General features: G+C 35.1%; 1 protein-coding gene across 4 annotated transcripts in view; it reads right to left on the reverse strand.

The window, feature by feature from the left end:
* Window positions 1-17,578, reverse strand: part of ARB2A (ARB2 cotranscriptional regulator A) — a 430,105-nt gene that overhangs the window by 328,618 nt on the left and 83,909 nt on the right. The window lies entirely within an intron of this gene.

Raw genomic sequence — 17,578 nt, forward strand, 5'->3', positions numbered from 1 at the left:
GAAATCTTCATTCTAATAAGAAACATAGGAACTTCTGGTTTCTGTTCTGAAATATGAAGAGCCTGGAAGTAGTCACTCCTATCCTCACAAAAAGGAAAAAGCTGAACAAACTGAAAACCAACGACTCTTCTTAGATCTATCGGATATTTGAGGTCACAGGGCAAACTGCTTCCCTGAAAACTGGAGAGACAGCCAGGCAGATACAGAGGATAAGGACTTACTGGTAACAAAAGCACAGGCGCAGAAGTGTTGGCTGAAGCCAGTCCTGGGGTAGGAACACTTTCAACTATAATTGATTAATTTCTGGAGGTTCAATATGAATACTAGCTTAAGAATGAAAAATTAGGAGGGGCCTCAGCCTTAAAGAAGGATTCTCCAAACTTCTATGAGTTGTACCTCCCTGAGCCTCACTAGGTTCTCACTGTGGAGATTAGAGAAAAATCCTCACCTGCTTCCAGCAGGGGAAGAGGAAAGTAACCATTTTGAAATACTACTGAACTCTGTTCTACTTAATAAGGCCTTCACACAAGGAAAACTATTTCACCAGAGCATAACTGACAAAGGGGAAACAAAAAGTTCACTGAAAGACTGAAACCTAATCATAGGACTATAGAAGGTTTCCTCCCACCCTTCCTCACATTACCACCATAGCAATAGGGCTCCTATAAAATAACAAGGAATGAGATACTGCAAGGCTCACCCCTATTTAAAGTCTCCAGGAACACTTAAAGACAACAGGAAAAACAAAAACAAGGACATAAGAGGAAATTTTAGACTTGGCCACAAGAGCTACAGCAAATAGTAGACACAGACTGACTCCTAGCCAGATAAACATAAAACTTCACACTAAAGACCTATCTACCAAAGTTCCCTTTTACCCAATATAACATGTCCAGCTTTCAACAAAAAATTACCAAGCACACTAAAAGGCAAAAAGAAAGAACCTGAAGAGACAAATCAAGCATCAGAAAATTTGGAATTATCAGAATTGGAATTTAAAACAATAAGTAATATGCCAAAGGATTTACTGAAACAGTTGACAACATAAAAGAACAGATGAGTATGTAAGCTGAGAGATGGAAACTCTAAGAAAGAATCAAAACTCCAAACAGGATAAATACCAAAACCACACCTGGCCATATCATATTAAAACTGCACAAAGCCAAACACAAAGAATCCAGACTGGCAGTATGGAGAGATCTGGGGGAGTGAGGGATGTGGAAGACTTTACCTAGAGAGGAAAATAAAATAAGAATTATATCAGACTTCTCTTCAGAATCACGCATGTAAGAAGAGAGCAGATTGAAATATTCAAAGTATTGAAAGAAAAAAATCCACCAATCTATAATTCTGTATCCAGTGAACTTATCCTTCAAAGGTGAGAAATAAAGATTTTCTCAATCAAAAATTGAGGGAATTTTTGCAAGTAGATCTACCACAAGAAATGTTAAAATAAATTATTCAGAGAGAAGGAAAATTATATAGGTCAGAAATTTGGATGTACATAAAGAAAGGAAGAGTGTTAGAGAGGAATAAATTAAGGTAAAATAATTTTTAAATTTTTTATTTTTTAAAATAAATTTATTTATTTATTTTTGGCTGCATTGGGTCTTTGTTGCTGCACGCAGGCTTTCTCTAGTTGCGGCAAGCAGGGGCTACTCTTGGTTGCAGTACGTGGGCTTCTCATTGCAGTGGCTTCTCTTGTTTGCGGAGCACGGGCTCTAGGTGTGCAGGCTTCAGTCGTTGTGGCACGTGGGCTCAGTAGTTGTGGTTCACGGGCTCTAGAGCACAGGCTCAATAGTTGTGGTGCACAGGCTTAGTTGCTCCATGGCATGTGGGATCTTCCCAGACCAGGGCTTGAACCCATGTCCCCTGCATTGGCAGGCAGATTCTCAACCACTGTGCCACCAGGGAAGTCCCTTTTCTTATTCTTAATTGACCTAACAGACAACAGTTTGTTGAAAATAATAGCAGCGATGTTTTTGGTGATTATAGCTTATAGAAAACAAAAATGAACGACAGCAAGATTATAAGTTATGGGAAGGAGAAGCTGAGAATACTCTGTTATAAGGTACTCACACTACCCATGAAGCAGTATAGTATTATTTGAAAGAAAAACTGGAAAGAAAAAAAAAATTACTACACCTGATAATTTCTCTGGATTTCTTTTGATTCCTAAGAAGTAGCCATATAGCTAAAATTAAATGAATCCCCAATGGAAGACATAGGGAAGTATTTTTGAGATTATATATTCATGAAATAGATCCGTTGGCTAACAACAAAATAATGCCCTCTACGAGCTGGAGTCAAACTAGACTTTTTTCTAGCTCAGGATTTCTCTACCTAGGAATTAAAGAAAATGTTAACAGAAAGAGCAGGGGCGATCAAAGAAATAGACAGTGGGAAGAAAGAAAATGAAGTCTGATAAAAATTAATTCTCAGTGGAGTACTTCCAACAGAAGGGGTATACTCACCCTGCAATAAATTTAATTGACATTTATTGAGCAGTTGCTATGTGCTTATCATGTACCTCATGCATTTCTGCATTATATCTGGTCATTAATTAAATAAGAAGCTAACAATGACACCCTTTATTCCTGCAAAAGCACTGAAATTATTCTGGCAGATTATAATTTAGGAGGTGGGTAATGAAACTAAGAAGCTTCCCAGAAGGTACTTTAGACCTTTTTGCGACTGGATTTGAGAAATAAAATGGGATATATGACAAGAAATATGACTGAAGAAATGAAAGAAAATTAACATAAATATTTTAATTAAATAAAAATACAAAATTAACTTTACTATTAGATGCCAAGCTTCTGTTCTTTCTTACTCTGAAGAAAACCCTCTCGTTAGTAAGAAATTAAGTTTAACCTCATTGATTCACAGCAATAACAATTTTCATTTCTCAACTTTATTAATGGTAAGATAAAAATTTCTGTATTGGGCCCATCAGAAGAGTAAGAACTTTAGACCAAGGCACAAAACACCAACATCCATAAATCCTGAGTAACATCCACCTCTAGAGAGGACAACTAAATGCTAAGAGTACCCTGATTTGGAGTATAAGCGTGGATGAACTGAACCAAAAGAAATACTCTCAAAGATTTAAGTATATCTATGACATTTTATGCCCCATAATCAAAGAAAGTCTCAGAAAACAGACTCAATAGACTACCAACCTGAATTAGTGAAATATGAACTATAAAAGATTTTAAAAGGAACAACTTTTAAAGAGACTTAGGTTAATAAAGGTTAATAAATTGTTACCTAAGATAAATCTAGTTCTAATTGATAGAATAAAATTAAGTGATTTGTAATTAGTACAGTGAAGTGACAGTTTTGTTAGTTTCCCTCTGCCTAAAACAATTATGTATATGATTTCTGTATTAAATAGATACGCAGGACAGTTGAAAACAGTTGCGTTTTACCTAAGCAACTCCTTTTAACACTACTCATTTGCTTAGGAAGCTCTGATTTCACAAATAAGCCAAGCATGGTCAATACAGGCAGTCTGACTTACAAATGTATCACAAATGTAAAAAAATTTGATATTATGAGTTTTTACTATATTAGAAGTTTAATAATAATTTTGGAAACAGACTTTTGCATTTAAAACAGTCTTCGTTAAGATTATCTCAGTTTCACTTCACTTACTGATACAAATAGCACTTTTAAAACTCCATGGCTTTTAAGAAACCAGTCTTACCCATTTCATCTCTAAACAAAGTGCAAGTAGTAGAAGATTTTAGCTCTGAGCAATTACTTGATTTAAAACATGTTTATCCCCAAAGCAGTGTAATTTTTACCTTCAGGGCTGAGCAATTCATGGTTCAACAGAATCATTTAGTATTATATCAGCAAGAACAATGTAGTACTTCTACGAGTACTAAAAGTTAGTAAGTAGATGAGATTTACATATTAAATTTAATATTATAGATTTTTTCCATTTTTAAACAAAATTGGAAAATTTATAATTTTATAGCTTAATAAAAATAGAAAATATTAATGCTCAAACAGTAAATAACCACTTTGCAAAATATCTACTTTTAATATTTTTAAAAAACTTCATGCATACAGTTTACTTTCTACTTTAACATGCTCTCATATTTTTATTTTATTTTTAAAAATTTATTTATTTTATTTTTGGCTGCATTGGGTTTTCATTGTTGCTTGCATGCTTTCTCTAGTTGCGGTGAGCAGGGGTTTCTCTTGTTGCGGAGCACAGGATTTAGGCACGTGGGCTTCAGTAGCTGTGGCACATGGGCTCAGTAGTTGTGGCTCATGGGCTCTAGAGAGCAGGCTCAGTAGTTGTGGTGCACAGGCTTAGCTGCTCTGTGGCATGTGGGATCTTCCAGGATCACGGCTCAAACCCGTGTCCCCTACATTGGCAGGCAGATTCTGAACCACTGTGCCACCAGGGAAGCCCGGTCTTATATTTTAGATAAGTATTTTATAAATCACATACAAAATTTTTTTTTAAATTCATGCTGACCATCTTTTAACTGGCAAGTTTATTTAATTCATTGTGATTACTGAATTTAGACTTAACTTTTCATTGTATTTTGTACCTTCTACTTACCTTGCTTTTTATATGTTTCTTTTTTTCTTTTCCTATCTTTTAATAGATTAACTTTTCTTTACTCCTGCCTTTCTGGATAAAAGTTACATATTCTAGTTCTATTCCTCTAGTGGCATCTTTATAGCTTTAACATGAATATTTGACATATCAAAGTCTAAAATTAATAAATTTTCTTTTCCTCTTGAATAGCTCGACTTGAAAGAGCTTTAACCCATCTTTTTAACTCATCTTACATACTATTTGTATGAGATATATTTTTTCCCTTGATTTGTACTCTTTGTGTGTGTGCTTGTGATTATTTTGCTTTATTTACGTAAAGTTTGTTTTGATTTCCCACGTGATAATCAATTCATTTGCTCAGCATTCCTTTTGGGGTACATCTCTTTCACTCTCATTAGCTCAGTTTTCTTCTTCATTAGTTCTTTAGGAAAAAGTAAACTCTCAGTTTTTTGTCTTAAAATATCCCTATCTGGACCTAACACTGAATGATAGTTTTACTTGGGCATAAAGTTCTAGAACAATAGATATTTTCTCTGGTGTCTTCTGGTTTCCATGGTTATTGTTAATATTTCTGCTGTCAGTTTTACTGTGGTTGTAAGTAATCAGGCTTCATCCTCTGGTTTCTTTTATGATCTTTCCCTATGTCTCTGATATGCTGTAGATTTACTATAATGTCTAGGTATAGATTAAGTCTTATCAATCTTCCTGAGGACTCAGTGTACTTCTTGAACCTTTCACCAATTCAGAACAATTCCAGATAGTACTTCTTCAAATACTTCCTCACTCCCATTCTCTTCTTCTGGAACTCCTACTAGATACATGCTGGACATTCTTGTTCTACTCTCCCTATTATAAGCCCACTTTCATATTTTCCATCCCTTTTTATCTCTCAGGGCTACATACTGAGTAATTTTCTTAGGTCTACCTTCTGGGATTCTAATTCTCCCTTCAGCTGTGTCTAATCTGCTATTTAACTAGTCCACTGAATTTTTAACTTTATTGACTGTATTTTGATGACTGTACATTTTCTTGGGTATTATTTAACCTATGCTTTCCTTTTTATATTGTTCTAATCTTTTTTATATGTTTTGTTTTCTTATGTTTTTAACCATTTAAAATGATACTTATTTTAAGGTCTCTAAATATTAGTTCTCTTATCTAATGTTTTTGTACCTCTGGCTCTTCAATTATAGTCATCCTAAAAAAAAAAAAATCACCTTAAAGCACACTATCTTCATAAACCTTCCTCCTAAAATATTTCCTCTGTCAACAGGAGTCTATTCAGCAAATAATTATTTATCGGCTTTTAATCTTCTGCTTATTATATTCCTTTTAGTTTTATTTCCTCTACTTAATGTATGTTCCTTGAGAATGAAAACTATGGGTTTTTTTAATTATAATTCAAACTAAAGCAAGTGGAATAAGGTGCTCAACAATTTTTTTTGGTCTTTAACTTTTTCTAAGTTTTCATTATGGAATTAGCAGAAACAGGCCTAGAAGAAAATCCTGTAACTTGGCTGACTATCCATTTACCCTCCCAATTCTTTCTGGAGATTTCTTGGTCCAATAAATTTCAGATTAGAATATTTAATATAAAATAAGAAAATATTTAATATAATAACATTTAATATAATATACATGGTTTTCTCAGGTTTTAAGGTGAAAGAGTGGCTAATATGAACAGGATATAGTTTAATTTGGGGCATTTTACAACATTTTGTTTACTACTAACATGCAAATATACCGCAGCTAAAGTCCAGCGTGCCTGATTCCAAAGTTAGCTCATCTAAATATGAAGGGTGAACTTCACAATAATGAGCATATGTAATACCTTTATCATTAGTAACACTGAATGAAATACTACAGTCCCCAGAGTGCACTGCTTTGACAACCCTACCAGTCTCAACTCCTTCCTAATTGCTAACTTTACATCTCCGGATATAGATACAAAACATCACCCAGTCACTTTACATTGGTAGGAGTGGTAATTCAGCAACAGTTTCATGTTACTGTAGGGGACAGGAGAGTCTTGGCTACCTCAAAGAAAAGTCATATCCCTTCAGTTTTCAGGCTGTAATATAGGAGAACATAGTAAGAGCTTAGTAGAAAGAAATCAACTACAGTTTCTCTCCTCTGCAAGGTTTAATTATTCTGCTTAAGGGTTTAATACTGAGATTTGATTAAAAAAAATATTGAGCTGGTATCAGTATGCACTTTTATTTTTTACCATATATATATATATATATATATATATATATATATGTATCTCTTATCCATGTACATAGATAAGTTGGATATAGTTGTATATCTACATGAGCGTATATACACTTATATATACACGCATACATATATACATCTATATTTATTTATTTCTATATTTACCTATCTACAGAGAGTAAAAACTGTGAATATATATCTGCATGTGTACTCACAGATACACATGCGCATTTGCTGACAGTTGAGAAGCAATGACACCACCACCTATACACAGATCTTGGCGTCTGTGTGTGTTTTATACATACATATATAAAAACTTTTCCAATAAAAATACCCAGAGCTAATTGGAAATTGGGCTGATTCAGGGGCTTGAGTTTTATATTATATGCCCTTCGCCATACAAGGAACCAAGTTTCCAGGGAGAAAAGGCTGATTCAGGTCCTGAAGCAAAGAAAGTACAAGTCTGAAAATAAAAATTTTTTTGTATGCAAGAAACTGCTGAAAGATGGGCTTCCCTGGTGGCGCAGTGGTTGAGAGTCCGCCTGCCGATGCACGGCACACGGGTTCGTGCCCCGGTCCGGGAGGATCCCACATGCCGCGGAGCAGCTGGGCCCATGAGCCATGGCTGCTGGGCCTGCACGTCTGGAGCCTGTGCTCCGCAATGGGAGAGGCCACAGCAGTGAGAGGCCCGCGTACTACAAAAAGAAAAAAGAAAAAGAAACTGCTGAAAGAGTGATGAATAAATGTTAAAAGAAAACAAGAACCTGTTTAATGAGAATCTCTGGCCAAATCTGGCATAATTTAGGCATGAAAATAATGACAGCAATGGAGTATACAGCCCATTGAGTAAAATAAGTATCCATGAATCCACAATGATACAAAAATATGAATAAAATAGAAAGGAAAGAGGAAAAAAGAAGACCTTTCTTAAGATAGAATGCCAACTAATACATATAGAAGAAATGATGGAGTTAGAAAATCATTAATGGATGCTAAAATTAATAGGTAGAAGTTCCATAAAGAACATGGTCTCAAATATATTCCTCCAAATTACTTATTAATTACAAAGAGAAAAATATAGGAGTTTTATAATATAACCTGGCAGACATCACCAATATTAGAGCAAACCAAAATCATGTATTCTTGATATCATATGTTGAGGACAAAAGATCACGTCTAAGGTACTACTGTCAAAGACTCATGACCTGAATCTAATCATGAGAATACAAATGACAAACCTAAATTGAAGGTCATTCTTCAAATGTCCTGTAGTCCTCAAAAAAAGGCAATGTCAAAAAAAAAAAAAAAAGGCAATGTCAAAAAAAAAAAAAAAGGCTAAGAAACGGTTCCAAATTAAAGGAAGATAAAGGAACACGACAACTACATGCAACACGTGAACCTAGATTTGATTCTGGACTTGAGGAATATTAAGTACATAATGTGACAATCAGCAAAGTTTAAACATGGCTTGTAGAGTGATATAATATAAAGTTTCCTGATTCTGATCATTCTTCTGTAGTTATGAAGAGAATGTTCTTATCCTTAGGTATTATACACCAGTATATTAGTGGTAAAAGGGCGTAATGTTTCTAACTTACTCTCAAATGGTTCAGTAAAAAATTACATAATAATATATGATATACGTGGTTCTTTTTAATCATGCAATTTTTCTGTGAGTGTGAAATTATATCAAAACATAAGATTATTTTAAAATTTCCCACATTGTTCATATTCCCAGTGCAGGTGCTACTGACACTGCATCTAGTTCCACAATTATTTCAGTGGAGAAGTGGCAGACGATAAATAAGGTAACAACAATTTGCTTTCATCAAAACATTTTAATTTCTCAAAATGTTAGAAGACCACAGCTATACTTGAGGATAATTTTCATCCATTATGGCTTGTCAAAATCAAGGACTCACTAGAATAAGTCCTACTATTTGCTATGTTGGTGCCTATATTCATCTCTCAACCAAAATTCTCTTAACTTCCCTCATTTTTCTCTAAATTCCCAAAATTCAATTCAAATGTTACCTCCTACCTGGTTTTTGCTGATTCCACTAATGACTCTGTGCTTTTCTGACATTTAGCATTCCATCATGATTATTTCACATTCTCATTTGCCCACTGAAGTAGCCACCTCACAAACAAGATTTATATCCCACTTTATTGTAGCATCAACCACACTATAGATGCACATGAACAATGAATTAATGAAAAATAACTGGTAGTGCTTACAAACGTGGTATTACAGTTTATAGAGATCTATAAGTAATACATTCAAAAGGAAAACAATATTTTAAAAATTAATTTTTGTATTGGAAGTAAATTCATAAGATTTAAAACTGAAACCACTATAATACAATATATACTGAGGAGTCTCACTCCCACCCCTGTCCACCTCCATTGTTTTCCCCCTTACTTTGCCCGCATAGGTAATCTTATTATTTAGTTTCTCATGTATCCTTCCAGTGTTTCTCAGTGCCAATATAACCAAACAAAAATGTATTATTTCCCTCTCTTTCTTAAAAAAGCCAGTATACTATAATGTATTGTACATTGTTGCACAACGTATTCTTTTTTTTTTGCGGTACGCAGGCCTCTCACCGTTGCGGCCTCTCCCATTGTGGAGCCCAGGCTCCGGACGTGCAGGCTCAGCGGCCATGGCTCACGGGCCCAGCCACTCCTTCCTTATGACTAAATAACTGTGTTACTTTATCATCTGAAAATTAATCCAGATCATCTACCCTCTCTCAGTAACAGAGGTCTTCTTTATTCTTTTTTACTAGCCACAGTATTCCATTGTGTATGTACCAGAGTTTAATCAATTTTTAAAATAGTTAATGCTTCTCAAAAGTACTAAGAAAAACATATAACCTTAAGCATTGTTTATTAAATACTATGCAAATTAAATGTACACATAATTATTAGCTTGGGACTTAGAATCATTTAAAATAAAGATCCACCCTGTAAGTTACCTAACTATTTAAAAAACAACACCTTTTCCTCCTAACATCCTATTTATCCTAACTCTACATTCCATCCTAGCTCCCTCCTAGAAAGGAATGGAGGGAGGGGAGGAAAGGAGGAGGGAGAGATGAAGGAAGGGAGGGACAGGAGGAAAGCAGGAGGAAGAAAAAACATAAAATGTCTTAATAATTAAGGTTTGATACTATTCAATAATGTCAGTTTGGCTAAACCTAAAAGGGCTCCTCTAGCATCTTCACATTAAAGAGACTATGATATGAATGGCAATGAGTTGTCTAATTAGGACTAAATCACATTACCCTGGGTGCATATCCTCTTAAGTCAGAACTACATCTTAAATTTCACTAGCATTATCTCCATCTCATTCTTATTTTTCCCGTTAAAACCTTTTATACTTCATTCTCGGTGGGTACATTCTAAACTTTTAAGAAGTCTTTTGAAGTAACTGCTTTTCAGCATATCTTTGAAATAAAATTCATTCCTCCAACTTCCCATTAGCATTCCTTGGAGTGCTAGTCCATATCCCCAGCCGTCCTTCATTTAGATCAGCCTCAGATCACTTGCTCTCACGTCTTCCTTTTACCTGCTCTAAAGAAGAGTCCTTTTTCTAAGCCATCCTTACCTCCCAATAGCCAGATTCTTAAATAGCTTATCAGAGCAACAGGCTTGTAAGTGTATCCCACTAACTACTGATATCTTCTCCTAGTGATTTCACAGGCACCTCAAACTCATTATGTTCAAACGGACTCCATCTATACATCTCCAAACCTATTCCTCCTCCAGTGTGTTCTTCAACTCCCTAGATGGTACTACCATGCACCTAACCGCTCAAGCCAGAAGCCTAAATGTCTTAACTCCTTCTCCTTCATCCTCCCCTTGCAATCAATCATCAAATCCCTCAAGCTAATTCTGCAAGAGCCTCATCTCTACTACTGCCATTCTAGTTCATTCTAGTCCATCAACAGGTTATTATCTCTTCTTGGATTGCATCTGTAGCCTCCTTCTGCTATATCTATTATGTAGAGCAGATCTTCCTTCAGATCGTATCTCCTGTTAGCAGACATCCTTTACAAATGCAAATCTAAAGCTTCCCAGTGCTACAAGGATAAGACCCCAAACCCTAAATCAAGCATGGCCTTACCAGATCTGGCCCCTGCCTACTTCTCAAGTATCATCCTATACCGCTCCCTTTCCTCATTCTCCATATTGTGTAACCACACTGACTTTCTTTTAAATTATCAGATGTATCATGATCTTTTTCATCTCAGAGGCTTTGCAAATGATGTTGCTTCACTGGGCATGTTTGTCCCATTCTTTGCTTATTCAGCTTCAACTTCTTCCTTGCCTGGTCCTGAATTTATCCTCAAGACACAGCTAAGAATCTTGCATTCCTCCATCCTAACACTTAAGAGTATTAATAATGTCCTTTCCAAGATCCGTCTTTGCCACTAGACTTTAAGCTTTTGGAAGAGAAGCATCTGTCTTGGGCTGAATGTCTAGGGCCTAGCTCATATAATGGCAATCAAATATTTTTTTGAATAAACAGTAATAATAGCAGGCATATGCATAGCACTCACACTAACATAAGTTCCTTTCATCAATCTCCACTCCTTTAATCTTCACAACCCTATAAAGGAGGAAACCAAAGCATCTGAAAGGTTAGATAACTTGCCCACAGCTAAATAAGTCACAGAGTTCTGATTGAAACCTAGGCAGTCTTCCTGCCCTGGAGTCTAGAATCTGTTTTCTGAACTTATATTCCATCTCCTATGTTACATAGTCAATAAATAAAGATGTTAACGGAGAGTGAGATGTAAAACTGAAATTAAAGGCCTATTAGTAACCTAATACCAGCAGGCAAGAACAGAAACAAAAGAGGATATTTAAGGTAGGTAAAGTAAAAACAGAGTAATTTTAACTGCCTAAATTAGACATTCTAAATGTGTGAACAAATAAAGAATGCTCTTTTGGCTGTATGATGAAGATGATGGACTCTTCTCAGACAATGCTTTTTAAAAAATTAAAATATACAGGATTACAAAGGAAACCAATTAAAGTGGAATACAGTTCAAATTTTTTTAAATACCAGATTTGTGATAATATTGTAATATATGTCCTTCCTTATTAATGCATTTCATTTTTTAACTTTTCTAAAAAATTTCACTTTTTTTTTTTTGGCTGCGTTGGGTCTTCATTTCTGCACGCGGGCTTTCACTAGTTGCAGCAAGTGAGGGCTACTCTTCATTGCGGTGAGCAGGCTTCTCATTGCGGAGCATGGGCTCTAGGCACGTGGGCTTCAGTAGTTGTGGCACGTGAGCTCACCAGTTGTGGCTCACGGGCTTAGTTGCTCCGCAGCATGTGGGATCCTCCCGGACCAGGGATAGAACCTGTGTCCCCTGCATTGGCAGGCAGATTCTTAACCACTGCGCCACCAGGGAAGTCCATTAATGCATTTTAGATATATCTAAAATTATAGTTTTATCATATAAAAACAGGTTATTTCTGTGAAAAAGTCACAAGACTGCTAATATTACTATTTTTTATGCCTACATTTACAATTAAAAGAAATTTAGCTTAGAGGTTAGTAAAATAAAGATGTAATTTTTATCCCATTGAGGTTCACAGACCCCATGCCCTAAATCCTATCCCCTAGGGTTAAGAATCTCTGGCCTAAACAGCATACCTGGAACCCATAGAGACTTTCCACAGTATGCCTTGCCCCGGCCCAAAAGGGAAAAAAAGTCTGACCAGCATCTTTTCTGAGATGTACACTATAAAAAGCACTGCTCTTGATTCATTTCCTGGCCACATAAAATTATATAATTTTAGTTTCAATAGTGAGTATTTGCAGATGACTTGGCATGAAATACTAGAGCCCAATTTTTCCTGTTACTCTTAAAAATATCAATATATATGTTTCAAAAACAAGAAGACTTATGATTCCATGGTTCTTGAACTCGGGCACTCAGGACAAAAGCATCACTAAGTCAGGCATCTAGGTAAAGAATCCCACTAACTTTTCATGATCTTCTCCTCTTTCCTTCTCACTCCGTTAAAGTAGACATTTATAAAAATGATCTCAAAGGCAAATAGACATTCTTGAATGACTTTGGGCTGATGTTTATTAACACACTCAAGGAAACACATTCTAGTTCACACACCTAAGGTAGACCAATACATGAAAATAAAAGGTTTAATAATAGATATCAGCAAGCTAGAAAAAGAAACAAGGTATAAATCAGATATTGTACATGCAAATAATAAATTTCTTATAAATTATTTACTCTACCTAAGGAAAAGCACTCACATAAAGAATAAGACTACACTATGGCTAGGGACAAAAAAATTAGGTAGACTAATAAACTCAGAGTAGTGTTTGCTATGTCTTCTGAATTTGTGAAACTAAAAGAATATCAGCAACTACATTGTAGATTAACACTTTACCTCTTTAACCTTTTTCAAAGCAAGGTAACTATTCCCTACAATGATGGCAGGAATAAAAACAATACTATTTTTACCACTCTCCATTTACCTTTCTATATGGAGAGCTTTAACAATTTAACAAGAAAGTTCTTCTTTGAGCTAAAATAGAGGGCAAGTCTATTGAACATAATGATGTGGTTTCTTGTGGGAACCACTATTCTAAGAAAGACGGGCTATCTTAAATCAGGAGATAACGCTTTCATAACTTCTCCAATGAAGGGAGAGGAAGAGAAGTTTCCTCGATCTTCCTGTTTCTACTATATTATAAACAACAACAGCAAATAAAAGTAAGATAAATTGTTAGATTTTGGCCATAATGAAATTACTAGCATTTGGATTTGCCCTCTCACCATTAACAAATAAACAAGTATATAAAATATATTAAACTGTTTCAGACAGTGGAAAACAGGCAATATAGATCTGTGATCCCTGAAAACAAAGGAGACGAGCCCCATCATCACCTTGGCTTTCTGCCTGAAGGCCATTTGTGGACTGTGGCTCAGGGAGGAGGAACCCAGGCAGAACCCAGTGGCCTGAGTTAAGGAAAAGGAGATTTGAGCTCAGGGAAACTGAGGTAACTGGAATTTGCAGGGCATAGTACCAGAGATAAGGAAGTTATGCAGAAAAAGAGCAACAGAAATCTACATATGAGTTCCTATAAGTCTCTGGCTACGCTGTGAATGCATAGGGTGAAATTTCCAACAGGCTAGAGTAAGAAAACTACTAAGGAAAAAAACTACTGAAAAGTTTAAAGGTGAACAATTCAAAGAGCTTTTATAGGGCTCTGGGACATTTGAGTTGAAACGAGCCAGAGTAAAAAGACTTCACGGAGTAGTTAGCGGTATTTAGCAGTGGCCCAAGAAGAGTGATGCCTCAGGGTCAAATGCTCTCTCAGAAGAGAGCTAAACTATCCCTAGAGTAACAGCTACTCTAGATCTACCTTAGCTGAGCTTTAAAACAAGTCCACAAATGAACTATTCCACTATAAACCTAACTTAACTGCTGCTGAAACAAAATTCAATGTTCTTTAAAGGCAGACAACAAATTCCAGACACTCACCATAATGTCCATCATCAAGTACAAATTGCTATAGACATTCACAGAAATAGGAAAAAGTGATCCATAACTGGGAGAGAAATCAGTCAATAAAAACAGACCTAGAAATAATAGAGATGATGATGAAATTAGGGGACAAGTACATTAAACCAGATATAAAAAATATTCAAGGATGTAAAGGGAAATATAAATATAAGGAGAAAAGAAATGGATTTTTAAAAAGAACCAAAAATGGGACTGCTCAGAACTGAAAAATGCAGATTCTGAACATCTGAAATAAGAAATTCAGTGAATAGGTTTAACATCTGATTAAACACTGCAGAAGAACAGATTAGAGAATGTAAAGATAGAGCAATAAAAGCTATCCAGAATGAAAGAGAGGAAAAAAACTGAAAAAATGAACTTCAGTGACCAGTGGGACAATAACAAGCAGCTTACCATACATGCAATTGGAGTACAGGGTGGGGGGAGGAAAGGGGGGAGAGAAGAAATATTTTTTAAAATAATGGCCGACCATCTTCCAGATTTGATAAAAACTATAAATGCACATATCCAAGAAGCTCAACAAAGAAGATAATGAAGAAAAGAACCTCAAGGCACATTCATAATCAGACTGCTGAAAACCAGTAATAAAGAGAAAATCTAAAAAGCAGCCAGACAACACACTGCATAGAGATTATCAAAGATAAGAAATACTAACTTTTCAATAGAAAAAATACAAACCAGAAGAAAATGAGGAAACATCTATAAAGTAACCCAAGAAAAAAAAATACCCCATACCTAGAATTCTACATACACTGAAAATATCCTTCAGAAATGAAGGCAAAATAAAGACCTTTCCAGACAAACAAAAGCCAAGAAAATAAATTGCCAGCAGACTGGTACTAGAAATAATATAAAATGTTCTTTATGCTAAAGAAAATGATTCCAGATGGAAACTCAGATATAGGAAGAAATGAAAGTGCAATGTTATGAGGCTCTCACATTATATTTGAAGTGGTATAATTTGAAGATAAACTACAGCAAGTTAGAGATGCATATTGTAAACCCCGTAACAACCATTAACAAAGTAAACAAAAAGGTATAGTTAATAAGCCAAAGAGGAGGTAAGGCAGATTACTACCAATACAATACACTCAGTTAGATTTATTATTTTTAGCTAAGGTTTTGTCTTATGAGTGAAAGGATGAAGCTCTACCGAAGTCTGTAGTATACACTAGCCATCTGCCTGTTTTTGCATAAACATTAATTACACAGTTTCTCCATGTACAAAACTAAAGGACCTCAGGATACAGGCATTCTAGAAATTCAATAAACACCATTCTGCCACAAAAGTAATAGATTCCTACTTAGATAAAATACAGGAAATTTTTTTTTACAAACTTAAATGATAATTTTTGTCACTTAGATCTGACAATGTCAAAAGAATGGGACCCACCAAAATTTAAATTAAGGTTCAGTGGTACATATACACAATGGAATATTACTTGGCCATAAAAAGAAATGAAATTGAGTTATTTGTAGTGAGGTGGATGGACCTAGAGACTGTCATACAGAGTGAAGTAAGTCAGAAAGAGAAAAACAAATACTGTATGCTAACACATATATATGGAATCTACAAAAAAAAAAAAAGGTTCTGAAGAACCTAAGGGCAGGACAGGTATAAAGACACAGACATAGAGAATGGACTTGAGGACATGGGGGGGGGAAGGGTAAGCTGGGACGAAGTGAGAGAGTGGCATGGACATATATACACTACCAAATGTAAAATAGATAGCTAGTGGGAAGCAGCTGCATAGCACAGGGAGATCAGCTGAGTACTTTGTGACCACCTAGGGGGGTGGGATAGGGAGGGTGGGAGGGAGACGCAAGAGGGAAGAGATATGGGGATATATGTATATGTATAGCTGATTCGCTTTGTTATAAAGAAGAAAGTAACACACCATTGTAAAGCAATTATACCCCAGTAAAGATGTTAAAAAAATAAAATAAAATAAACTTGATCCACATTGAAAATAAAATGTTCTGAAAAATAAAGTCTACTTTTAAAAGTTAAAAAAAAAGGTTCAGTGGTATAAATCTTTTCTCAGAGTATAAGAACATAAACATTCATTTCTGAAACAATTCAAGACATTTAAAAAATCTATTTCATTCTAGAAAAGACCTGACGGGAAAAAATTGCGTCTACTTCTAAAACCCATATAAGAAATAAAAACACCTTTCCAATGATTCCCATGCAATTTCAAAAAGTAAACTTGAAAGCCTTATATATATATTGCTTATATATGCAAAAGAGATTAGTTGTCAACAAAATACAAAACTTCATAAACTGAAAAAAAAATCTTAGTATTTTGGCTTGACAAAAGCAAACTAAAAAATCAAAAACAAAAGAAAACTTAAGTATATAATATATAACTTTAGTGATATCTGAAAGCTATTTTATTATATAAAATATTTTCCTTTGGAGAGCCTCACCAGCTGGTACCATTTGCCCAGAGAGACAGCTGTTTTTTAGTTTTCCTATCTCAGCACGTTTCCAACTGTCAGTTCTAACTGTATGCAATCCCATAGTGACAGAATACTTTAAGAGAAATGGCTCATTAACTGTGAATCTCCGAAGTCCACTCTCTTCAGCGAATTCAAATTAAACCCACAGACTTGCTAACTCGTAACAGAATTCCCCACACATTTTTTTGTTGTTGTTCTTTTGCACTGCAGACTTAAAGTAAAATATTCATGCCATCTACTATAAAATTTTTTGCTCAATCCTATAAATGCACTGACATAAAAATGTTAGTGGAAGTATATCTTGAAAAATTATGAATTACAAAGCTATTTTTAAAAAAATGAGGGCTTCCAAATTCCTTTACAATGTAAGTGGCTTACAATTTTGCAGATAGACTAGTTTGAACAATAAAGCTCTAATTTAAAATGTGTAATAGGTTCTTAGAAAATTCCCAGTAACAACTCTAAGAGAAGACTGACCATACAGGGCCTATAAGAATCAGATGAGATAATGCATACAAAAAAGCTTAAAAAAAAAAAAAAGAAAATCAGTTTTTGAGTGTAAGGTGTTTTTACTATCAATACAAATAAATCACTTTTATAAATTATTTGGAAAGAGTATAACAAAATAAGCATGGACCATGTGAGGCAGATGCATATCAAATATATGTACACCAAGAGCATATCACTTGATAACCACAGTAATTCCAGAAATTGGAAACCGTGTACACTGTTGGTGGGAATACA

The sequence above is a fragment of the Stenella coeruleoalba genome, assembly GCF_951394435.1.
Source record: "Stenella coeruleoalba genome assembly, chromosome: 3".
Classification (NCBI taxonomy): Eukaryota; Metazoa; Chordata; class Mammalia; order Artiodactyla; family Delphinidae; genus Stenella; species Stenella coeruleoalba.